The sequence below is a fragment of the Ambystoma mexicanum genome, chromosome 6q, assembly GCF_040938575.1.
Source record: "Ambystoma mexicanum isolate Mex_15411 chromosome 6q, UKY_AmexF1_1, whole genome shotgun sequence".
NCBI lineage: Eukaryota > Metazoa > Chordata > Amphibia > Caudata > Ambystomatidae > Ambystoma > Ambystoma mexicanum.
This window is the reverse complement of record NC_090937.1, coordinates 1,531,845,106-1,531,870,453: the sequence shown is the minus strand read 5'-3', so window position 1 is coordinate 1,531,870,453 and position 25,348 is coordinate 1,531,845,106. Positions and strand designations below refer to the sequence as shown.

Sequence of the window (25,348 nt, the reverse complement as noted above, 5' to 3'; positions counted from 1 at the left end):
TCACCCGACTTGAGGAATGCAGCATCTTAAGATGTCTTTAAACAAGCTCTTAAAACTTTGGTCTTCTCTTGAGTAGTCTATACCAGGTAGCCTTTTTTGACGCCTCTGTTATTTGGCTGGATTCCTCGTCTTGGTTGCACCCTTATGCCTATGGCCTGATCTGTTATGATGTAAACTAAACTGACATGCCTTCACCGCAGTTATCAAACGTATTAGGTTTTTCCAGCTTTGGCTCTCCAGTTGTGCTGGACTTCAAATCCCATCAGCCCTAGCCACTATAGTCAATGGCAAGGGCTACCTCATTGAGATATTCAATAGAAAATCCTCTAGCAGGCCTACTATAACAGCCAACACTAACTGTCTGACAGTACCAAGATTTAAACTATCTAAAGTCAGTGGAAGTAGCTTCCCAGTTAAAGCATCACAGCTTTGGAACTCCCCCATCCCCCACCCTGAGAGCTGACCAAACCTATTTGTACTTCAGACAGAATCTTATCAACTGGTTTAAAGATAATGACCACTAAAATATCTGTCTCCCACTACACCCGCACTGTAAATAGGTCCCAGATTGCTATCTTAAATTATGTTCTTGCTGTATAATGTTTTTCCTCATTATCGTATGTCCCCACCATTACCTGTATATCTGGTACTTGTATATCCTGACCTGTATTTCTGTATATTATTGTGTAACCCTAGCTGAAAGTTTCCTTGTATCTCCTGCGCTCTGATACCCTTGGGTCTGGCGCGCAATACAAATAAATAAACAAACAAACAAACAAACAATGGAGAGGGAGCATGGGAGTTGTAGTCCAGAGCATCTGTAGAGCCACAGGTTGAAGACACCTGCAGTGAAATCACTGATATGCTTCTTACATACAAATTAAAAGGGAGGTGCAAGACACAGTGCATCTGGTAATAGTGTCCAGTAATCTACCACCCCAACGCTAGGGTGGTGGCACTATTTGAGGCTTACAGTATGATAGAAATACTGCATGTGATATGATATGATATGGCATTTATAACGCGCCTATACACAAGTGTTTCAAAGCGCGACGAGGAGGGGAGGAGAAACAGAGGGAGGACAGAGACCGCGATCCTACTAGGCCAGGTGACATTGAGATTGCGCAAGTGCAGGGGAGGGGAGAAGGGGAAGGGGGAAAGGTAAAAGTTCAGGCGGAAAGGGGAGGGGATAGTGCAGTACATAGGATAAGAGTAAGATAAATAAGGACAATAAATAAAAGCGCGGCCAACTGGTGGCAAGTGCAAGGGTAAGTGCAGACATCAGGTGTCAGGTGCTAGTAGGTGGCACAATGTTTCAGCATGAAATGTTTTCTCGCATGTATGGGTTTGAAAAAATACTAAATTGCATTCCAAATGCAACAAAAGGTATGCAAATGCTGAATAACGCAGCTGTCATCTCTAGATGTGGGCAGCCGGGGTGGTACAGGGTCACCAGAATGCGACCATGTTTGACACAATTGGTGAATAATATTTTTTTCATTTAAGTGAAATGTGCCAAAGGGCGCCTTTTTTTCCCCAAACATTAAGGGGGAAAGGGCCTGCTTTTAACTTTCTGGAACTTTTTTTTATTTAGGAGCCATTCAACTTTCATTTGGGCCCAAACTTAAATACGTTTACCCTCGACTTTTTGGGGGATGTGCAGGTGGTATTTCAACTCCTGATCCAGGGGGTCGATAGCACATGCTGTTCCAACTCATAATGGGGGTGAATACTAAAACAGTTTTTTTAAACACTGCCTTTTTTAGCATTGCAACCCAACTCATAATTAGGTCAGTGAGATTATAAATACATACACACGTAATATGACCAACTTTGTGTCATAATGATAAAGACATATTTAAAAGTTGGTTGTATATATGACTACGTTCTGCAATCAGTGATCCAGTATGAACTATTCTGTAAAGACCACCTGTTCTACAAAAAAGGCCCTGCTTGTGCCTTTTCACAAGTCAAGTGGATGCGTCTAAGGTCACCATGATGGCACGGGACTAAACGACCTTTGGTCAGACGTCATTATAAACTCTCGGAACTCGAGCATGGTAAACACGCCGTCCAGTCTGGACTTGATCCTAAACTACGGCGCTTTCTTACATCAGCTTTCAAGTTACGCCTAATGATTAACAGGGGCGGGGCTCGCAAGGCCCACTAAATCCCAGGAATTGGAAGTGGCGTTCATTACTGGGAGGGAATGTGGCGGGAAGGCTGGAGGGAAGGCTGACGTGATCGATGCGGCGCCGCTGAAAACCCTGGCCGTGGAAATATCCGAAATATATTGGACACATGACAATACTTGTGTCTGCAATTCAACAATATTTGCACATACAAATTGAGCATTTCTTTAGTGGTAAAATGACTTACATTATTTCAAAGTGGTTCCAGTCCTCTGACTCCTATAGTTAAGACATTGGGCCTCATTACGACTTCGGCGGTAGACGTGCCCGTAACGGTAATTGCCCATTCCCGGGCACAGGAAAAAAATGCTCCCCACCTATCGGGCTCAATGGGAATGGGGAGGTCGGATGCACCGGCATCATTCGTGAATAGTGCCGGTGCATCCGACATGGTCTGCTCGCGGATGCCGGTTCGCCCGCCACGTCATACCTGGCGGGCTGAATGGCACCCGCAAGCAGAACTCGTAGTTTGCCGGTCCAGTAACGACAGTACCAGCAAGCTTACCGGTACCGTTGTTGTAATGAGTCCCATTATGCTGTAAAGGCATTTCATTTATACCAGAGATCCAAAGGCATGTCAAGGCACTGGACCCATATTGTGTACTGGTTGATCTCCAGCACTAACGTAAAAACTTGTATTTGTATCAATTTGCAAATGCAGATTATACCAGAAATGCAGTATGTAGAAATAAGGCAGACCATTAGATCCATGGCGCCTGCATAATTACATCAAACGATCTTGACGATGGTGGGTGAGAGGACAATAACATGACGCCTTACACATGACAAATTATGCTTATGCATTTTATTCAAATGAATACAGAGTTGGATGAGCTCAAGCATAGGATGCAGAGTGGTGGCTGGCATAGACAGCCGTGCCAGTCTTTGAAGTTCAAGCGATTGGTTTTGAGAGCAGACTTGAGCGTGGGAGGAGACAATTCAGTGCACAGTGCTGTCAAGTGTGGGAAAAGTGGTAGTAATGTTATTACACTCACATCAACTGGAAACCTGGGCTCAGTGACCAAACCTGAAGTCTTTGAACAAATCAACATTTCCTTAATGCACCTGTTCCACCCTCCACTATCATACTGGCCATTTCGAAATCCATTGCCAAACTTTCTCTATGCAACCTCTTGTAACCATGCCTACTTGACCTTGCCCCCCGCTTCTACCCTACTGTCTGACTAATTATGCTCCCAACTTCTGTATTTGATTTGAATGTGCAACAGCGCTTCAATGCCTCCGGGATGTATGTGCGCTTCATAAATGAAATAAATTAATTAAATAAAAAAACAAACCTACAAACCATTCCCCAACTCAGCTCTATCCAGAGTCCTTTCATCCCATTCCTCATCTTAGCCTCATGCTATGCCTCCTTTTTATACCTCGGGCTAGTTGTCTACAGAATTAACCAAGGGCAAGCAGACATATTTCCGAAACACGAAAACTGCCACAAAACCCATTAACAAAATCCTTCCATCTCCCAACACTCAGCAAAGCCTTCCCTTCAAACGTTACTGCGGCCCAGCACCACCCTTTTTTGTTTTGGTGCATCTTTGCGGGCCCTCAGCCAAAATATTGCCATCGCCATTGCTACAGATAAGAGAGAAAGTTTCAAGGGGTTCCAGAAAGCTGACTTTGTGGTTGGCATGACAGCTGGAAATGAAATCAACCAATAGTAGCTTGTTTAACTTATTTTCTCCCAATCAGAAGTACTGTACCATGTCACGTGTCTGTGTCAAAGCAGGGGCAGCGGAGTGATCTTTCAATTCACCACAGCGCAGCCTGTGTCTGTGTGCCAGGCCCCTTTACTTTTGATAAGAGGGAAGATGGCTGCTAAGGCATGGCACTCTTGCTGTAGGCGATAAGACGACTGTGACGGCTCTGTTCAAGCTGGTAGAACAGAGTCCCCACAGTCCTCATCTCTCCTACAGCAGCAGTGCCTACGTACTTTTGCAAGGCACACAGCACCTCTGCTGTAAGAGATATGGGGACAGTCAGGGCTCTGTGAAAACGAATAGAACAGAACCCCCATGGTCCTCGTTTCTCCCACAGATGCCGTGCCTGTGTAATTGTGCAAGGCACACAGAACCACAGCTACCTCTCTCTCCCTCTTTTTCTCTCTCTCTCTCTCTCTCTCTCTCTCTCTCTCTCTCTCTCTCTGTCTCTCTCTCTCTCTCTCTCTCTCTCTCTCTCTCTCTCTCTCTCTCTCTCTCTCCCTCTTTTTCTCTCTCTCTCTCTCTCTCTCTCTCTCTCTCTCTCTCTCTCTCTGTCTCTCTCTCTCTCTCTCTCTCTCTCTCTCTCTCTATTTCTCTCTCTCTCTCTCTCTCTCTCTCTCTCTCTCTGTATAGATGACTCCATATGTCTTTATCTCTATTTCTATGTCTCTCTCTTTCTATCTCTGCCCATCTCTCTGTCTTTTATATCTAGCTATCTCTTTATCTTTATATGCCTCTCTCTACCTCTGTCCCTCTGTATCTATCTATATATCTATTTATCTATCCATATCCATCCATATATCCCTCTATCTCACTGAATCTCTCTCTATTTATCTCTCTTTGTCTTTCTCTCTATCTCTATCCCTCTGTCTTTCTATATCTATCTATCTCTCTATTTTTCTATATCTATCTCTCTATCACCCTATTTCTATCTCTCCATCTGTCTCTATCTCTCTATCTATCCCTAACTATCTATCTGACTGAATCTCCCTCTATCCCTGTCTGTCCACATATATATATATATGTATATATGTATCTATATACATATCTCTCTCTCGCTCTATCTCGCTCACCTGATTCCCGCAGAGGCGCCGGTCTTGACTGGGCGAATACCGTTTCTTCAAAGGTGATGTGTAACACACGGTTGGCTCTTTGGGCTGCACCTCTGTGCACTGTATGTCTGACTCGAAGAGTAAGATGTCTGCAGATAGAAAATATGGGATTAATGAACTGGGGTTATTGGGTGTCTCTCTCTTCTTCCCTTTCTCTTCGCCTGTAGAACCCCAAAGGTTAACGCTCTCACCTTAGGTAAGTGAACGCCAAGCTCTCCATCTGCCTCGGGGCAGGGTGCCGTAACCAGTTTCTTCACTGGATAAGGGTGCAGGCCTCTTGACCTCAGAGGACTGCTGTCCGTCGTTTACTGCACGAACGGTAAGTTCCGAGTATTTCAAATATCTTTAAAAGTCTTTTGTAATGATGTCTCTTGTTTTGCAGGGTTCCGGCGATGGCGAATGACGGGCTGAAGTGAGTTGAGGATGGAACCCGTGTGAGGAATAGAAGCGCCTGGAAGCACGTAAGTAAGCGCTTGTTGCCTGCTTCACGATGCGCACTAACTGTCCTTTCATCTTGCAGGTACAAGTTCGGAGCTGCTGAAGGGTGCCGGAATGCCCCCTGGGTTCGGCGTGGGAAGGAGTAATGGCACGTGAGTAATAAAGTTACCCAATGTCTTTAAACACACCTTCTTTTGTCTTTCAGATGCGGGATGCAGCGCCGAAGGGCTCCGGAGCGTGCGAAGAGTTGGTAAGCTTTTGTCTTTCAGATGCCGGAATGCAGTGCGAAGACCTCCGGAGCACGCGAAGAGTAGGTAAGCCTTTGTCTTTCAGATGCCGGAATGCAGCGCGAGGCGTTGGTGACAGCCGATGGACCAGGTAAGAGAAGCGCTGTCACTGAAGACCGTAGTGCTAACCTGTTCTTTCTTGTCTTTATAGGTGTTGCTGAAGACTGGATTCAGGATGGTAAGCCTTTTTTTCTTAGGCCCAGGATCAGATGCAGAAGACACGATGAGCGTTCTGCTGCAGAGGATGCAGAATAACGCAAAGCAAGATTCATCCATCGGGTGTGGTTTAAATAGCCTCCTGTAGTGCTTAGGTGTCTCCTTCCACAGCCTCGCCTAGGTAAGAAAAGAGTTCCTGCTTTCCAGAAGAGTTCCAGTGTTCTGAACCTAGGGAGTGGCTCCTGCCCACCCAACAGGAAAAATAGTCCCAAACAGAAGAGGATTAGGGGCTCAACTGGCAGGTAAGTAAGCAGCATGGTCTGCTGCAGGTAAGTCCACCCAAGCATTATGAGCCCGGCGCTTCCAGCGCTGGGACTGGGCATATTTATGAGCCTGGTGCCACTGGCGCCAGGACAGGGTCCAAAAGGTCCCAATTGGGACTGGTTGGCACTCGGAACCTGGGTTATGGGTCTGCTTCCAAGGGAGTTGGGTAAGTCCTGACCCTTTGGGAAGCAGAGATCATGACAGCACCCCCCCTCAAGGCCCCTCCCAAACCGGGCTTCTCCGGGGGTTTGGGCTTGTCAGGAAATGTTCGATGAAATCTTTTGATTAGACGAGGAGCGTGGACATATTCTGCAGGTTCCCAGGATCTTTCTTGGGGGCCGTAGCCCTTCCAGTCAATTAGGTAAAATAGTTTAGATTTGGAGATCTTGGAGTCCAGGATGCTTTTGACTTCAAACTCGAGTTCTCCATCAACTAGGATAGGTTTTGGAGATTTAGTTAGTCGGGTTTGAGGTTGCACGGGTTTTAATAGAGAGACGTGGAAGACCGGATGTATCTTCATGTGAGGGGGCAAGTCCAACTTGACCGCTACTGGGTTTACTATGGTTGTGATGGAATAGGGACCAAGGTATCTTGGGTTGAATGTGCGTGGTCCTTTTAGAGGTAGATATTTGGTGGATAACCAGACTTGATCTCCTACTTGATATTGGGGGGCTTCCTTCTGATGTTGATCTGCTCCTTTCTTGTATTGTTCCTTAGCCCTTTGAAGGTGAGAAACGGCTTCCTTAAAGGCTTGGGTGATTGTAGAATGCAGGTAGTCTACTGCTGGTGTTCCAAGATCTTGGAGTGGATCCAACTCCGAGGTTCGAGGGTGACTGCCGTATAGAAGAAAAAACGGGGTTTTCCCAGTTCCCGAGTGGACAGAGTTATTGTAGGCATATTCGGCTATCCAAAGGATATCTTTCCAAGTTTTTTCAGTTTGTTGCAGCATGCAGCGTAAATACTGTTCCAGAGTTTGATTGGTCCTCTCGGTTTGTCCGTCGGTTTGAGGGTGGTGACTGGTCGATAGTCTCACATCAATTTGAGCAGACCGACAGCAACTTCGCCAAAAATGAGAAATAAATTGACTACCTCGATCCGAAATTAGAACTGAAGGAAAACCGTGCAGTCAGACGATGTTTTCGAGAAATTCTCGGGCCAGAGTTGTTGCTGTTGGCAAGCCTTTGAGTGGAATTAAATGCGCCATCTTGGAGAATAAGTCCACGATTACTAGGATCGTATTGTATCCGGAGCATGGAGGTAGATCGGTGATGAAGTCCATAGAAAGCGTATGCCAAGGGCGAGGTGGGATGTCAATAGGGCGTAAGAGGCCGGCTGGTTTTTCCTTTTGACTCTTGTTTTGGGCGCATACTCCACAGGACATTATAAAGTCTCTGATGTCTTTTTTCCAAGACGGTCACCAGAAGTAGCGCTTGATCTTTTCTGAGGTTTTGGCCATAGCGGGATGTCCTTCCATTAAGGAATCGTGATAACAAGAGATTACCTTTTTCTGTAAATCTGTGCTGGGCAGGTATAATCGTTCTTGGAAATACAATAAGTTGTCCTTCACTGCAAAGTCCTTTCCCTGCAGATGCCAATTCTGTATGTCTGCTGGAGTTACAAGTTGCCTGGCTTTATCCTTAACTTCCTCTATGGATTGTGTGGCGATTACACCCAGAATTCTTTGTTCGGGAATGATAGGTACAGGTTTAGGGTTGATCAAGTGTTCTTCCACTCCCATCCGAGAAAGGGCATCAGCTTTACCGTTTTTTGTACCCGGTCGATAGGTAATTATGAAGTCAAACTCGGCCAAGAATAGTGCCCAACGGAGTTGTCTAGAGGATTGGGCTTTTGCGGTTTTCAAATATTGCAGGTTTCGGTGATCCGTAATCACAGTAACGGTGTGTCGGGCCCCCAGAAGATAATGCCTCAAAGGCAGACTTGATAGCCAGAAGTTCCTTATCAGTAATAGTGTAATTGATTTCAGGAGGCGAGGAATTTGCGTGACCAAAATGCCACGGGATGCAACTGATTGGTTACTTGGTCCTTTTGTGATAGAACTGCCCCCATGGCAAGGCTCGAAGCATCAGTTTCAACGATGTAGGGGAGTTCGGGGCGAGGATGTTTTAAAATTGGTGCAGAGATAAATTTAGTCTTCAAATTCTGGAAAGCTTGCTCCGCCTCGGTAGACCATTCAAAACGTTTGTTTTTCTTTAACAAGGCGGTGATGGGCTGGACTATTCGAGAGAATTCGGGGATAAACCTGCGGTAAAAGTTAGCGAAGCCTAACATGCTTTGAACACCTTTTACGGAGGATGGTGATGGCCATTTGAGAATTGCATCGACCTTCTTTGAATCCATACGCACTCCGCTAGGTGATAATATGAATCCCAAGAACTCAACTTCAGTCACGTTGAAAACACATTTTTCCAACTTGGCGAAAAGTTTGTGTTGACGTAATCTCTCGAGGACCATTTTCACGTGTTTCCGATGTTCAGATTCCGATGAAGAATAAACAAGGATGTCGTCAATGTAAACAACAACACACACATCTATGAGCTCCCTGAGGACATCGTTCATAAAATATTGAAAGGCGGCCGGGGCATTGCAAAGTCCGAAGGGCATGACCTGATATTCAAATAGCCCATACTTGGTGCAGAAGGCCGTCTTCCATTCATCGCCCTCTTTTACTCGTACCACGTGGTAGGCTCCTCTAAGATCCAGCTTTGTATATATGCATGCTTTTCTGACTTGGTCCAGGAGTTCAGGGATCAAAGGTAACGGATATCTATTCTTAACGGTGATCTGGTTCAGGGCGCGATAATCTATACAAGTTCTAAGGTCCCCTTCTTTTTTTGGAATGAAGAACAAAGCTGAAGAAGCAGGGGACTTGGAAGGACGAATAAACCCATTTGCTAGGTATTGATCCAGGTATTGTCGGAGGTGAAGGTTCTCAGGCTCGGTGAGGGCATAAATTCTACTACAAGGAGGAGTAGATCCAGGTATCAGGTCTATCTGGCAGTCATAAGACCTATGAGGAGGTAGAGAGTTAGCCTGATCCTTCCGGAAAACATCTTGGAATTCTAGGTATTCGGGAGGTAACTGGGGAGTCTCCGAAGAAATTGCTGCCAGTGCAACACCAGGTGGGGGGTGACAAGTAGAGACACATTCTGGAAACTGAACTGTTCTTGCTCGCCAATCGATCTGAGGATTGTGTTTCTCTAACCAAGGTATTCCTAGAATAATCTGGAACTGAGGGGCCTTGATAACATCGAACACGATCTTCTCATGGTGTCCATCTTGACTTACTAGCGTCACTTCTTGAGTGGTATGCGTTACTGGTCCGGAGGCTATCTCCGTACCATCCACCGTAGTAATGACGTCCTTTACAGCCTTGGGACAAAGAGTTAGATTCATCCTCAAAACCATTTCATGATCCACATAATTGCCGATGGCACCGCTGTCGACGTAAGCTTCAATCGCATGTAATCGATCCGGATGATCAGGGCTAATGAGGACCATAGGTATCACAAAATGCGAGGTCACAGAACTGGTTTTAACGCTCAGCAAGAGGACCTCTATTCTTGTCGGGCGAGGTTGTTTCCCTGCTCAGAGTTTGTGACCTTGGTAACTGCAGCTCCTACTGCCTTCCTGGCTGGTTTCACCGGACAGTCTCGAAGAAAGTGCCCTGAGTTTCCGCAATAGAGGCATAATTGCAACTGTTTTCTCCTTTCCCGCTCCTTTTGTGTTAGTGGTCCTTTCAGGCCCCCTATTTGCATGGGTTCCCCGGAGTCTACTCCTTTGGAAGGAGTTGGTGGTTTGGAAAATACTCGAGTATCAAACTTGGAACGATCGGCCTTCCTGTTCTGCAGTCTGCGATCTATTTGAACGACTAAGTCTATATAGTCCGAACAGTCTTGCGGGGCATTCACTACTTGGGCTAACACATCTTTGAGCTCTCCACGTAGACCTCTATAAAACAGCGTAATCCTTTTGTCCTCAGGCCATTGAGTTTCCACTATCAGTCTGTTGAAAGACGCAATATAAGCCAAAAGGTCTTGATTACCCTGTCGCAACGAAAGAAGCTCATTGTCCAAGGCCTGCCCCTGTGAATGTCTTGCGAACAGTTTTTCCATACTGAGCTGAAAAGCTTGAAAATCATGGAGAACCGGATCATCTTGATTAACTAGAGGGATCGACCAGTCTGCCGCATTGCCACTAAGGTACGAAAGCACGAAAGCTACTTTAGCTTGATCAGTTGGAAAGGCTGCTGGCCGGCATAAGAAATGCAACCGGCACTGATTAATAAATACTGCAAACCTCTTTGGGTCACCAGAAAATCGTTCGGGCAGAGCCAGAGGTACATTCCCAGGTAGGTTGATTTGCACTGGATTCATAGAGGATGTTGAAGGAAGATTTGCCCCTGATGCGGGTAATGGGGTCTGTCCGGCTTGTGACTGTAGCAATTGTCTAGCGAGATCGTTTGTTCGCTCCTTGGAAATAATCAGTTCCCTTCTTAGAGCGTTCGTTTCCTGACGGGCTGCATGCACTTATGCTCTTAGTTCCCCAAGTAACTGGGCTAGCTGGTCGGTATCCGAGGTTTCCATAGCGCCTGGGCGGGAGTTTTGCGGTAGGCTTTGCGTTCTGTAACGCTCACCTGATTCCCGCAGAGGCGCCGGTCTTGACTGGGCGAATACCGTATCTTCAAAGGTGATGTGTCACACACGGTTGGCTCTTTGGGCTGGACCTCTGTGCACTGTATGTCTGACTCGAAGAGTAAGATGTCTGCAGATAGAAAATATGGGATTAATGAACTGGGGTTATTGGATGTCTCTCTCTTCTTCCCTTTCTCTTCTCCTGTAGAACCCCAAAGGTTAACACTCTCACCTTAGGTAAGTGAACGCCGAGCTCTCCATCTGCCTCGGGGCAGGGTGCCGTAACCAGTTTCTTCACTGGATAAGGGTGCAGGCCTCTTGACCTCAGAGGACAGCTGTCCGTCGTTTACTGCACGAACGGTAAGTTCCGAATATTTCAAATGTCTTTAAAAGTCTTTTGTAATGATGTCTCTTGTTTTGCAGGGTTCCGGCGATGGCGGATGACGGGCTGAAGTGAGTTGAGGATGGAACCCGTGTGAGGAATAGAAGCGCCTGGAAGCATGTAAGAAAGCGCTTGTTGCCTGCTTCACGATGCGCACTAACTGTCCTTTTATCTTGCAGGTACAAGTTCGGAGCTGCTGAAGGGTGCCGGAATACCCACTGGGTTTGGCGTGGGAAGGAGTAATGACACGTGAGTAATAAAGTTACCCAATGTCTTTAAACGCACCTTCTTTTGTCTTTCAGATGCGGGATGCAGCGCCGAAGGCCTCCGGAGCGTGCGAAGAGTTGGTAAGCTTTTGTCTTTCAGATGCCGGAATGCAGTGCAAAGACCTCCGGAGCACGCGAAGAGTAGGTAAGCCTTTGTCTTTCAGATGCCGGAATGCAGCGCGAGGCGTTGGTGACAACCGATGGACCAGGTAAGAGAAGCGCTGTCACTGAAGACCGTAGTGCTAACCTGTTCTTTCTTGTCTTTATAGGTGTTGCTGAAGACTGGATTCAGGATGGTAAGCCTTTTTTCCTTAGGCCCAGGATCAGATGCAGAAGACACGATGAGCGTTCTGCTGCAGAGGATGCAGAATAACGCAAAGCAAGATTCATCCATCGGGTGTGGTTTAAATAGCCTCCTGTAGTGCTTAGGTGTCTCCTTCCACAGCCTCGCCTAGGTAAGAAAAGAGTTCCTGCTTTCCAGAAGAGTTCCAGTGTTCTGAACCTAGGGAGTGGCTCCTGCCCACCCAACAGGAAAAATAGTCCCAAACAGAAGAGGATTAGGGGCTCAACTGGCAGGTAAGTAAGCAGCATGGTCTGCTGCAGGTAAGTCCACCCAAGCATTATGAGCCCGGCGCTTCCAGTGCTGGGACTGGGCATATTTATGAGCCTGGTGCCACTGGCGCCAGGACAGGGTCCAAAAGGTCCCAATTGGGACTGGTTGGCACTCGGAACCTGGGTTATGGGTCTGCTTCCAAGGGAGTTGGGTAAGTCCTGACCTTTTGGAAGCAGAGATCATGACACTCTCTATTTTTCTATATCTATCTCACTATCTCTCCTTATCTATCTCTCTGTCTCTCTTGCTCTCTTTCTTGCTCTCTATCTGTCTCTCTATGGGCCTCATTACACGGTAGGCGGTGAGCCATGGCGCTATTAGCGCCATGGCTCATGCCGGTAAAATACCGGCACCGCCTTGGCGGAAAGGGGATTTACCGCCCCATTCCAAGGTTGGAGGGGCGGTAAATCCCCTTTCCGCCATTGCCCTTCCCCATTCCCATTTCTGCCCCATAGGGCTCTATGGAAATGGGGAAGGCGCTAATTACGGCACCGCAATTTTGCGGTGCCGTAATTAGCTCCGAGGTCCCTTAGCGGGTTGGATTTTAACGCCTGCAAGAAGCAGGCGTTAAATCCTCCAACCTGCAAAGGGACCTCGTAGTACGGCGGTAAGGGTTAACGGTCACCGTTGCCATTAACGGTGACCGTTAACCCTTACCGCCGTCCGTGTAATGAGGCCCTATGTATCTCTATGTATTTCCCTATATACCACTATCTATGTATCCATCTATGCCTATCTATCTATTGCTTTATCTCTGTCTATCTCTAACCATCTATCTATCACTCGCTATCTCTCTATCTCTCTCCCTCTATCACTCTCTCTATCTCTCTATCACTCTATAGTTCTCTCTATCTCTGGATCCCTCCATCTCTTCTTTCGATCTCCATCTATAGCTATCTATCTCGAAGTCTTCTGAAAGTTAATGATTTAATTAGAGTTGTAAGGGCACTACTTGTGTAATAATACTGTCTTCACCAGGTCTGCCATCACACAAAATGAAGTACACCCACAATTCTATTTGAGGCTTGGACTCAGTGGGAATCAGGAAATACACAAATATAACACAAATATAGGAGACCTAACCAACGAAATTGACATAATAAAATAGGAAGATATACAATTTCAGCACATAACAAAACAACAATCATGGCCCAAAGATAAATACTATATCAATCAAAGGTTTTTGAATTTTTTGCAAATAGTACACATGGATTCAAAAGGCAGAGACAATTAATGCTGCAAACCACACATACCTAACTCACACACACAACCATATCTCCAAGCATACATCCGCAGTCAAACTGCAAGGGTCAATCAGAAAACGCCCTATTCTCACATATACGGGTAATAAACATGACAGCAATCCATAAATAAGAGTTAGTGGTACAACCAATTCCCACCCAGCACCGACTTACCTAATACTGTGTGCCACTACTCTGTACAATGTGGAAACAATATTATAACACCTACATGAACTGAATTTCAATAAACAAAACGTTTTTCAAAAGTTTCTCTTTCTATATAGCATGTACTGCAATCAACAATTGCCAACGTAGGTTTCGGCTCTGTGAGTCAACTAACAATTTGAAATGACGCAGCCTTCTTCAGGGCACTTAACCATCAGGTAGGTTGAATGTAAGGTATTCCTCTGTCCCCCGATATCCTGCAAGATAACGGTGGGGGCTCCAATGCTGCTTCTCTAATTCTGACTGGCCAATATGTCAGGTACTAGCCAAATATGGGACCAAATTACTCAAGGGCTAACCATCACTCCTCATACAGCCATGAGCTGTGTAGAAAAACTAATATCTAAGTTTCTCTGTATCTGAGGATCTTGCATAAACACAGCAAAGACAGTCGTGGTTCCCTCGAATTGTCTGTTAGTTTCCAGGGAAACCAGTATCCGTACAGCAGCGCCTTCTATTGACTCTAGGTTTAGGGCGGAAACATAGCTTTCAGCTAACGAAGGTCTGTCTTCAGACACTCGATTTATAAGCACTATGCGTGTCCTTCACTTAAGTCCTGTTAAAGACAAGCTTTGGAAAAGCCAACCGTTTTGGCTTGTGTATATGCATTAGGCATTTGCTAGGCACTGATATTATATGCCCAGGTACTTGCATCATTTTTCAGCTGCTACCATCAACGGTCCAGTATTACCACCACTGCAGTGCCTTGAAAATGCCTACACAAAAGCCAAAAATGTTTACATTACCAATGCTTGTTAACTTCAGTGCCCATAAAAAGTTCCTAACAAGCACAATCAATTCTAAAGCGTAGAAGACATTAACCATCATGGCGAGAGGAACTATGTCATGCCAAAACATAGCCAACTCCTTCATAATCAGTCACCCCTTGAGCCAGAATGCAGAACTTTCCCACCTTGCAGAATGTTCTGATTTCTCTATTCATCTTTCTCTTTGCATGATCAACTGTTGACAGGGCATGAGCCCCTCTCTACAGCCTCCTGCATAGCAAATGCATCTACTTGACTTGTTTGGGCAATACAGTATAGTTGTCCACCAGATTTATTAAGATTTGTCCAAAGATACATACTCCGTACTTCTCAAGGCCATCTGCATGATCAAATATAAACATGCAGAAAGGAACATCATTCTTTGAAGGAGGGTGACGAGTGAGATCCCCCTACTCTCTATTACTCACTCCTAGGTATGCATCCTCTTTATGCCTCCCAGACCTCCACTTCCTTAACCCCCTGATCGCCTCTTCCTGCAAACCCATTCCCTTCCCCCTGTATTTAGATCATATCCTGAAGGAGTGCTCCCCAAAAGCCTTTGCTTCTACCCTCAACTCCATGAAACACTTCCTCAATACTGGCACGCTTGCGATGCTTTCGCAACTGGCCGATCCTCGTGCCAAAACATTGCTTCCCCCCTTTCCACCTAACCTGAAAAATAAAGGATTTACCCACATGAGTGTCATCCTTTCAAAAAGGCACCAATCCTGGCTTCACCACTTACATGATTTGCCCAGGATCACACACTTTGGATAAGTAGCTGCAAATGGCCAGTCCATCGAAGTGATTCTGGTCGCAAATTACACTTTTCAAGTAGTGCCTCATTCAAGATTTACTAGACTGTATTGTATGTTCGTTCGTTTTGGCATTTATATAGCACTACGAACCCTCAGGTATCTGAGCGCTGCTGAAAGGTTGTGTTTGGCCCTGCCGGGTTTCGAACCTGCGTCAGCAGGCTCTGCACGGATATCAAAGCGAGCGCTCTAGTTGCTGTGCTATCTGACCGTAGGATTGACGAAGCCCAAAGTTATGGCTTGCGGTCATTGGAAATGTTTTCTCTGTAACATTTTCACAATACAAAGACATATCTGGGGGTTTTCTAAATGTGTGAGTTGCCCAGACGATCATGGTAATGGTTGCTGTTGCCAAAAAACATCTGTGCGTTCTTGAATGGCAGAAGAGAGGCTATGGGGTGTAGTTATACCTTCAAGTGATAGCAACATGATCTAAAACGCAGATCACGCAGCAACAATACATGCTTTTGGGGAAGCAAAATCTCTGGATGCGCACTTTAGACAGTGAAAATATACACATGAAGGGCCAATATTGACATGGTTTTATAATGTTGGGGCAGGGATGCAGTGCAATGGCATCTGGGTATCCCTTGGCTTTCACCAGTGATAAACCACTTATGTCAGCAACACAAATTCACTGATGTGTATTTTTCGGACATATTTTGAGGCACAACTTTAATTGATGCCATTTTGCCTGGGTGGTGCATCCATTGGATTACCAAACCAATATATAGTGAGCAGTGCTTAAAGTGGGCCGGGGCCTGGCGGGGCCGGGCCCCGGCAGTCTCCAAAAAGTGGGACTGAGCCGGGGCCCTGCTGGGGCCCCGTCCTACAGCAACATTGGCAGGAATTGCGGTATGCATTATCCCGTCGCGGCCGCAGATGCGACGGGAGATGTGCCTGCAATGAAGTCAGGCAAGCTGACAGAAGTGGCAGCCAGCCACAGCGACGCTGTGACTGGCTGCCACTTCCGTCAGTCATAGTACCTGCGTCAGGTGACCCCTCGTGCGAGAGGTCACCAGAGGCAGTTACTGACTTACTGTCCCTTTGTTTCCCCAGGTCGCCGAGGCGTCTTTAACCCTCGGCGAACCTGGGGATTCCTCGACATATTTCGAGGTTTATAAAAGATGGCTTTGAAAGTACACATTTCAAGCCATCTTTTATAAAGCTTTGCCGACGGACAATTTTGTCCGTAGTCAAAGCTTTATAAAAGATGGCTTGAATTGTGTACTTTCAAAGCCATCTTTTATAAACCCGAAATGTTTAAAAAAGATGGCCTGAAAACTAGTCAAACCGTAGGGTATACACACAAATATATATAAATGTTATATATTTGTGTGTATACCCTACGATTTGTGTACTTTTTAGGCCACGCCCCTCCCACAAGCCATGCCCCCAAATGAGGGCCCCCCCCTCGATTTCTTACCCCACTTAAAACCCTGATAGTGAGTAATGTGAAGACTTCCTTGACAAAGATCTGTTTCTTTTCTCATACTTCACATCCTCTTTACCTTCTTCATTTCCCGGGTACAACCGATCTCCTGCATCAGCTTGATGCTAAGAGTGGGACTTCCTCAGTGACGATGGACACGCCCACAGGCTGAGCGTGATGAGATTCCCGCGAGAAATCCCGATTAAGCCGTGCAAGGGGCGGGGTGTCATAACCTGCGTGAGAAATGTGATGTTATGCCTTTATGTCGCGCCACCTCACCGCTGTGGTAGTTTCAAAGTGCCTATCCTGGCCGTCGAATGTTGTATGTAGCAGACCTTAGATTGCTGGAACTAGAGCTAGAAAGAAGGGTGAGGAAAATTGGTGGGAAAAGCGGGAAACCAATGCATTGCAGACGCGGAGAGGGGCTGCAATGGGTGTGTGTAGAGAATATTGTGTGTCAGTATGGAAGCAAGTTAGTCCAAAATATATGGACTTGATTCTGGAGTGAGGCCGTGCAAAGATTTCGGTTTAAAGTGCATTTTTGCAGTGCAAAGGCACTTTGCAATGCCCTAACATTTCTGTGAATTTGGCTTTAATGGTGAATTCCAGGAAGTAAATCCTGTGACTGGCAAGCCAGAACCAGTGCAGGGCAGTACAAGACCAGGGCGTGTAAATGGTACATGTAAGTGAAAGGAGTTGTAGAAGACGTGGAGTTCTAGGTACGCATGCCCTGATAAACTTTGAGAATGTACATGTTGGTAGATATTCACTTACATTCGGGGCACGAGTTGCAGACAAACGTGAAGGGGCTGTACATTCAAGTTGGGAAATGAGCATATTTTAAAGTGAAATATGCACATTTCATTCAATTGGTCTTTCACAAGCAAAGAAAGTGCACAGGCCAGTTAAGCATTTCCCTTTCAGCTGATTAATCATAAACACCTGAAAAGTTACGAGAGAGAAGAGGTGTTCCTCTAACGCTGATGGCAAGGTATTAGAAGGTTCGCATCTTTCAAATCTAATAAAGTGTAGCAAATTATCCGCTGCAAGGCAAAATCCCAGTATGAGATATTTTGCACACATTATAGTGAGATGTAAATGTGGTCTTTGATGGTAAGAGTCTGGCCTCAGAGCTCGACGACCTGGGTTCCATGGCATTTGCGCTATTTGTAGCAGGCCAAAGATATTAAGACATTAGTTCAGTTGATGGCAGCAGACAATCATTTTTTCCAATTCCTCATCAAACACCAAGGTGGGACAATGTCCACAATTGGAGAAAAAAAAAAGTGGCCAGACACCGTCCACCCGTGTGTATCCTCGACTTTATGCCTGTTTACATTGAGGAGCTTTAGTGATCTGAACCCCCTTACACAAACGTTTTGAAGGCACCACTATTAGTCTTCTCCATCAAATGCCCCTTATTACACCTCTAAGGCAGCACTGCTCTCATTTCTTAATATCTCAAAACATTTACTGGGATAGTTTTCTGGACCTTGAACTACTAGTCGGATCTTGCACCTTTCTCGATATCTCAAAACTCTTACTCTGAGTTTTATCTGAACTATGAACTCTTACTCTGACCTGGCACCTTTCTCGATATCTCAAAACTCTTACTCTGATTCTTATCTGAACTATGAACTCTTACTCTGACCTGGCACCTTTCTCGATATCTGAAAACTCTTACTCTGATTCTTATCTGAACTATGAACTCTTACTCTGACCTAGCAGATTTCTCGATATCTCAAAACTCTTACCCTGATTTCTATCTGAACTATGAACTCTTAATTTGATCTGGGCCCTTTCTCGATATCTTAAAACTCGTACTCTGATTAATATCTGAACTATGAACTCTTACTCTGGCCTGGCGCCTTTCTCGATATCTCAAAACTCTTACTCTGAGTCTTATCCAAACTATGAACTCTTATTCTGGCCTGGCATCTTTCTCGATATCTCAAAACTCGAACTCTGATTCCTTTCTGAACTACGTCTCGGGAGGATAGCTCAGTGGCAACGTGCTTGCCTTGGAAGCAAGACGACACAGAGCCACAGAGGTTTCGATCACCGGGTCCTCACTTAGAAACCTCTGGGCATTAAGCGCATTATAAATAACCTATCATATCATATTATATGAACTCTTACTCTGATATGGAACCTTTCTCGAGATCTCAGAACTCTTACTCTGATTCCTATCTGAATGATTAAATCTTACTCTGACCTGGCATTTGTCTCGATATCTCAAAACTCTTAATCTGAGTCCTATCCGATCTATGAACTCTTACTCTGATCTGGTACCTTTCTCAAGATCTCAAAACTCTTACTTTGATTCCTTTCTGAACTATGAACTCTTACTCTGATTACTCTCTGAAGTCTGTACTCTTACTCTGATCTATCATCTTTCTTGATATCTCAAACTCTTACTCTGATTGCTCCCTGACCTCTGTCTCATCTGACACATTTCTTGATATCTTAAAACTATTACTATGATTGCTCTGTGAACTCTTACTCTGATCTGTCACCTTTCTTAATATCTCTAAATTGGATGTTGTATATTTTTGGGAACTTATTAAGTGTAAATATCATGATTAATATTAACTGTTTATGAATTGATGGAATGAATTATGGATTGAATGTATAAGTAGGAATTTGTATGTTTTGTATTGAATTTTAGTATATCATATGAAATCAGTTAGTAACTATTTTATTGTTGATATTGATTATATATAGATGTAATGTTTCATATAAACCCATTCGCCAAATAAATAAAAAATACATATCTCAAAACTCGTACTCTGATTGCTCTCTGAAATCTGAATGCTTACTTTGACCTGGCTCCTTTCTTGATATCTCAAAACCTTTACTTTGATTGTTCCCTGAACTCTGAATTCCTAGACTGTTACGGCCCTCTTCTTGATATCTTAAAACTCTTACTCTGATTGCTCTCTGAAAGTTTATTCTGATATGACCCAATTCTTGATATCGCTACTCTGGTTGCTCTGTGAAATCTGACCACTTAGCAGAGAAAGGCACATTGCTTGGTAATGCAAAACTCTTACTCTGATTGCATTCTGAACTCTGGGGGCCCGATTCATGGAAAATTTGCCCGCTTCAAAGTGAATTTGCACTGCTGAAAAGTGACTTTGCACAGCCCACACAAACCCTGATTCATGGAACAATGCAAAGTGTATTTTTGCAGTGCAAAGTCCGGGCAAAGTCAGCGCATAGCCATTTTTGCAGTTCAAAATGACATTGCCCGGACTTTGCTCAGCAAAAATACACTTTGCACAGTAGCATGAATCAGGGTTTGTGTCGGCAGTGCAAAATCACTTTTCAGCAGTGCAAATTCACTTTTCAGCAGTGCAAATTCACTTTGAACCTGGCAACTATTCCATGAATCAGGCCCTTTCTCATGCTCCAGGTCACTCTCTGCAGGGTCGTTGGGTTCAAACACCATGTGATGGAATGAGTTGCCGTGTCATTAAATATTCTACTTGTCTATTAATTTTGAAAAATATCTGAGACCTGTGATGGGGTATCACTGTGGTAAGTGGCAGCAAACGAGGCAGAATAATGGTTACTGAAATGTGTATTATTTGCACAGCAGAACAAAGAAAGGCAGCCAGAGAGAGGGTTGATGCCTAAATGACCAATTAAGAAAAACTATCTCCAAGATGTGGGGTCTCATTTTGGTTGAAAAGGTTGAACTGCCAGGATGCCCGCGCTTGGTACATACCGTACGCTCAGCCTCACCACCCCTCCAATATCTCACAAACTATTCTTCAATATGTCTTCACCTCTTACTCAGTGATCCATATTCGAGTTAAGTTTTATATAAAAACATAATTTTCCCATTTAGCACAGATATTATGTTGCTTTGCCTCTAAGTAAACTGTGTGCTGGCACAAGTAACCGTGTCGCTTCTTCAATTCCGAAGTCCAAACCAAAAGATGAAATTCAACAAACAAATAAAACATTGCCCAATTGGGTTGACCCGCAGCACGCGCCAGACTTCAGACGTCGATTACTCGGGAGAACTTGAAAGCTGAAGCCTGTATGCGGCACGCTGCGGAGCTCTCGCGGCGCTGCATCCAGGGAGGGAAGGGTTAAGTGAAGCGGCACTCTCTCCTCGACCAATTAGACGGGGCCGAGGCCAAGCGCGGTGCCCGCACCGAGGCAACAGGTGGCTTGTTGCTTACAGCAGCAGGTGCCTCTGCATGCAGGCTCGGGCGCGCGCGCGCGGAGCAGAGTCGCCGGCTTTCGCCAAGGAAACGGGGCGCCATGGGGCGGCTCCCACGCGCCCGGGAGCGCGGGCTGCTCTGAGGTAAATGATCGCAGCGGGGGCGCGCGCAGGCTCCCTTCTCTCTATTCACTTACAGCCAGGGAGGTTCTCCCGAGAGTTCCGTGCTAGCTCAGTCAGGGAGGTTCTCCCGAGAGTTCCGTGGTAGCTCAGTCAGGGAGGTTCTCCCGAGAGTTCCGTGGTAGCTCAGTCAGGGAGGTTCTCCCGAGAGTTCCGTGCTAGCTCAGTCAGGGAGGTGCTAGCTCAGTCAGGGAGGTTCTCCCGAGAGTTCCGTGGTAGCTCAGTCAGGGAGGTTCTCCCGAGAGTTCCGTGGTAGCTCAGTCAGGGAGGTGGTAGCTTAGTCAGGGAGGTTCTCCCGAGAGTTCCGTGGTAGCTCGGCTCGCGCAGGCAGACAGGACAGGGGCGGCGGGGCGGGCAGCATAGCAGAGTTTGGGTGCGCGTGAAGGCCATGCCCCGGGATGGTTAGAAGTATCGGTCGCTGGAGCCCACGGTGCGCAGCAGCTCGCGCCCTTTGCTGTGGCGCATGAACGTGGCCCTCGGATCTCTGGCGGGTAAGGACGTCCTTTGCACTTACTGGCGCTATTGCCTGTAGGATTGTTCCATAGAGGAAGCCGCAGTTCCTAGAATGATCAGAGTAACCGCAGCTTTTGCCCCGAATTCCATGAGGTACTTCATTCATTGTAACTCACTCAGTAACAATCCGAAGTTATAATGAAGCTGCAAACGCGTACTTTGAATTTTAATGTCAACCCTAAAAAGGGATGTTTTAATGACAGAAATAATAACTATGTAGTTTTATTTGCTGTTCGAAAAAAACAAGCAGTTGTTAATTTGAAATGTTTTTTTTTGTTCAAGGTACTCTTGCTTGGCTATTGCTTTAGTTGCACGTGGGGAATTCCTGTCAACCCCTTGTACACCACAGCACAATTCTGCACCCCTTTTTTACGAATCTACATATTTCCGTGTGTATGTATGAGTTTAAAACGGGGGAGGCGGCCCCGAATCTAAGCCAAACAACTTATGTTTTATTTTTATTTGATTTTTTTATATTATGGTTTCTACAGACCTTTTGGACACTAGACAGCTCTACAGTGATAATACCTCCCCACTATTGCATCCGATAATCAGTAATGATAATCATACACAATTTAATGAGCCATCACCATTACACTCTTACTTTCCCCCTAAATACTAGCAAATACAATGAACTCATAACACTAGCAATCACCCTGCAGACGTCCAGGTGAATCACAGCAGGGTGCTGGCAATATTTCCATACAGAGGGGGTACAATGAGGTTTTCGGCCTCTGAATGGGGCGAGATGCCAGTATGGACTCCAGGGTTCGATATTGACATTCGATGAGCAGGAGCTGAAACCAGCTCCTGGGTGGCGGGCATCACCCTGTAGGAAGGAGCTACCACAGGAGAACCAGGAGCTACCAGATATGCACCTTTAACTTGTCAATTTTGTATGAACCATTGTGTTTTCATGTGTATGAGATGTGTTCTAATTTTTCTTTATTAATATTCTCAAAGTTAATGTCACATTTACATGTTAGGAAAGCACCAGTTGGTCCTAGGAGCTAAAAGTAGCTCCTGGTAGCTTTTGGTTTCAAGCTAACCAGGCTCTACTATGCTAGAAGCAGGAGCTAAATAGCTGCCAGCTCCCCCCAATTTCGAACCCTGCACTCGGTTGTAGGTTTTCTGGGACGGTCTCACATTTTCTGGATTGTATGCAGGACTCAACACTATCGAATAGTACCCGTTAGTTGTATGTCTGCTGCACAAATAAGAAGGAGTTTGGAGCACTGTGTTTGCCAACTTCAGGGTGCTTTTCTTTGTAGAAAGAACACAAGCCCTTGCAGAGATGATAACTTAATTAGCCTAACACATATTTTAGTCTGCTAGCTTTCCAGACCACATGGATCCCTTCCTCAGGAACACCCTGTACTGGAATAAAGGGAACTGTGATCGTATTTAAGGGCAGTGGAACTGAAAATGAGTTCCCGTGGCAATGAAACAAAGTCTGAAGCTTGTGCATATGGAGTAAGAGGCATCACTTTGCTTGTTGGCACTGTGGGTATTTTGTTTATTAAATGGAGAGTGGGAAAAAACGTAAAGCCAGAGGCAAACTTTGATAGAGTGATCACTGATGTCACAGCAGACAGGAAAGACTAAGCACTAATGAATCAGTCACTGACATAATAGCAGGCAAGCATGGCTAAGCACCAATAGACCTGGCACTGACGTCACAGCAGACGAGCAGGGCTAAGCATTAATGCTGTAGGGTAAGCACTAATAGAGTGATCACTGATGTTACAGCAGACAAGCAGGGCTAAGCATTCATGCTGTAGGCTAAGCACTAATGGAGTGATCACTGATGTCACAGGCACAGCAGACAAGAGTAAGCACTATTTGGTGACCACTGATGTCATAACAGCCAGGCAGGAGTAAGCACTGAACTATGACCCACTGATGCCATGTCACACAAACATGTCATGCTCTAATGATTAGAGCACTGACGGCGCATAAGTCAAGGAGGGCTAAACATTAATGCAGTAGATTAAGCACTAATAGAGTGAGCACTGACTGTCACAACATACAGTCACGAGTAAGCACCAATGAGTTAGCACTCATGTCACAACAGCCAGACAGGTTGGTTGGCTAGCAGATTTCAACCCTGCCCGTCACAGAAAGAGCCATAGACATCCAGGCAAGTTTGGAGGAAGCTACCCTGATTGGCCAGAGGTTGAGAAATTCAATAGGAAAGTTAGTGTGCCATAATGTTTAATCTCCCTGTATCCCGAATGTACAATAAATACCTTAGAGAGGATGGAGTGTTACAGTGGACGGAGGTGGGCACTTCCTTTTTGCCAAATATACTGGATCCATAGATAACCACCCGTCCAGGTGACGCACCCGCCAATAGAAAAATAGTCTGCAACAACCTGTCCTGGTAGCACGAGGATGGAATGACCAAGGCAACATCTAGGAAGAGAAGGTCAAACAATCCCAGGCAGTGAGAGAAGAGACGAGCAACATAGGGGAATGAAAAGGGGGAGGGGCGGGTGGGCAAGTCACTCAGAAATCAGAGATGAAGCCACAAAATGGTGCTGAGATTCGGTACTAGGAAGTCAGTCAAGGTTGATGGGGAAGTACAAGGTACTACAGACGCCAAACAACAGAGCCCGAGCGTCATTGAGATGCACCATCTTCCCGTCTTTCAGCACCTTTTATTTCCACGCCAGCTGTTGCTTAATGTGAAGCACATGTCTGATTGGGCATTAGTGCACAGAGCATGGTGACATCACAATGCTCTGCAAATGCTCTGCCTCTCCTGAATATTATGGCTTTCAGCTTGCCTTGCGCCCCTAGTCTCTGTGGCTACTGCCAACACGCACGGAGAGACAATGGAAGCATTACCCCTGTCCTCATTCAGGCAGTGGCAGTGTGCATGTGTTTGTTTGGCGAGGAGGACAGTATCAATACTGATATCTGGTATGGGCCCAGCTTCATGAAAGTGATTTACTGTGACCATATTGGCATAGAGATTGTGGACTCACCATTATGAAAGTGATTTACTGTGACCATGCTTGCACAGATAGATTTTTGGTGTAACTTCATGAAAGTGATTTACAGTGACCAATACTGGCATTGATAGATTGTGGCTACAGGTTCATGCAAGTGATTTACAGTGACCATGGCTGGCATAGATAGATTGTGGCCACAGCTTAATAAAAATATTGTAAAATGCCCCTGTCTAGTTTTGGTGACATGTAATTTACTGGATTTGTTCATCTATTTCCCATGAAATTGAACATTGTATGGCATTTTGCCCTATTTTTCTCCAAATGTATGTTGTAAAATGCATACTTTCAACGCATTAAATAAAAAAAAAAGTCTAGAGGAGAACACTGTGCTCGGTTATTCCTGAATATTTGAAGACATGTTTAGGCTTCTCCACTGAAAATATTGATGAGCTGTGTTTGTCGTGGATCATTTAGAACTCTGGGGCTTTTCCAGTGCCATCCGCCCCTGGCACTAAAACCTGCACCTGTTTACCTACCAGCAGTTTGTTTTTTATTTTTCAAATATTGCACAACCGGAGTTTGTAGTCCACTCGTATTGGATTTACTTCACATAGAAATGTTTGCTGCCGCAAATGCATCTGTAGTTCGAAACGAATGTGTACATTTCTGCTGCTGCAAATTTATTCTAAGCTGCAAAACAGTGAAAAATGCCTTTCGCGACCTCCTTCAGGAATACCCACTTTGCAAATACAAAAGGGGTGCGGTCAGAGGAGAGTCAATACTGATCATTTCAAACGAAGGACACAGTACACATGGAGTAACCTAAAACAAACATTTGTTCTCTTAACAAGTCACATCTGATCCACCCTGCTGTGAATCAGTATTGAGACCTGAGCAATTCTAC

General features: G+C 45.4%; 1 protein-coding gene across 10 annotated transcripts in view; it reads left to right on the top strand.

Annotated features, from left to right (window-relative positions):
* LZTS3 (leucine zipper tumor suppressor family member 3) overlaps positions 1–25,348 on the top strand; it is a 945,160-nt gene that overhangs the window by 535,667 nt on the left and 384,145 nt on the right. The window contains exon 1 of one of the 10 annotated variants that reach the window (XM_069632236.1): positions 20,806–20,938. The exons of 8 other annotated variants lie outside the window; for them this stretch is intronic. The gene's annotated coding sequence lies outside the window, so the exon portion shown is untranslated. Of the gene's footprint in view, positions 1–20,805; positions 20,939–21,095; positions 21,466–25,348 lie in introns of those variants that run through there. One more of the 10 variants, XM_069632238.1, reaches the window with a different exon arrangement.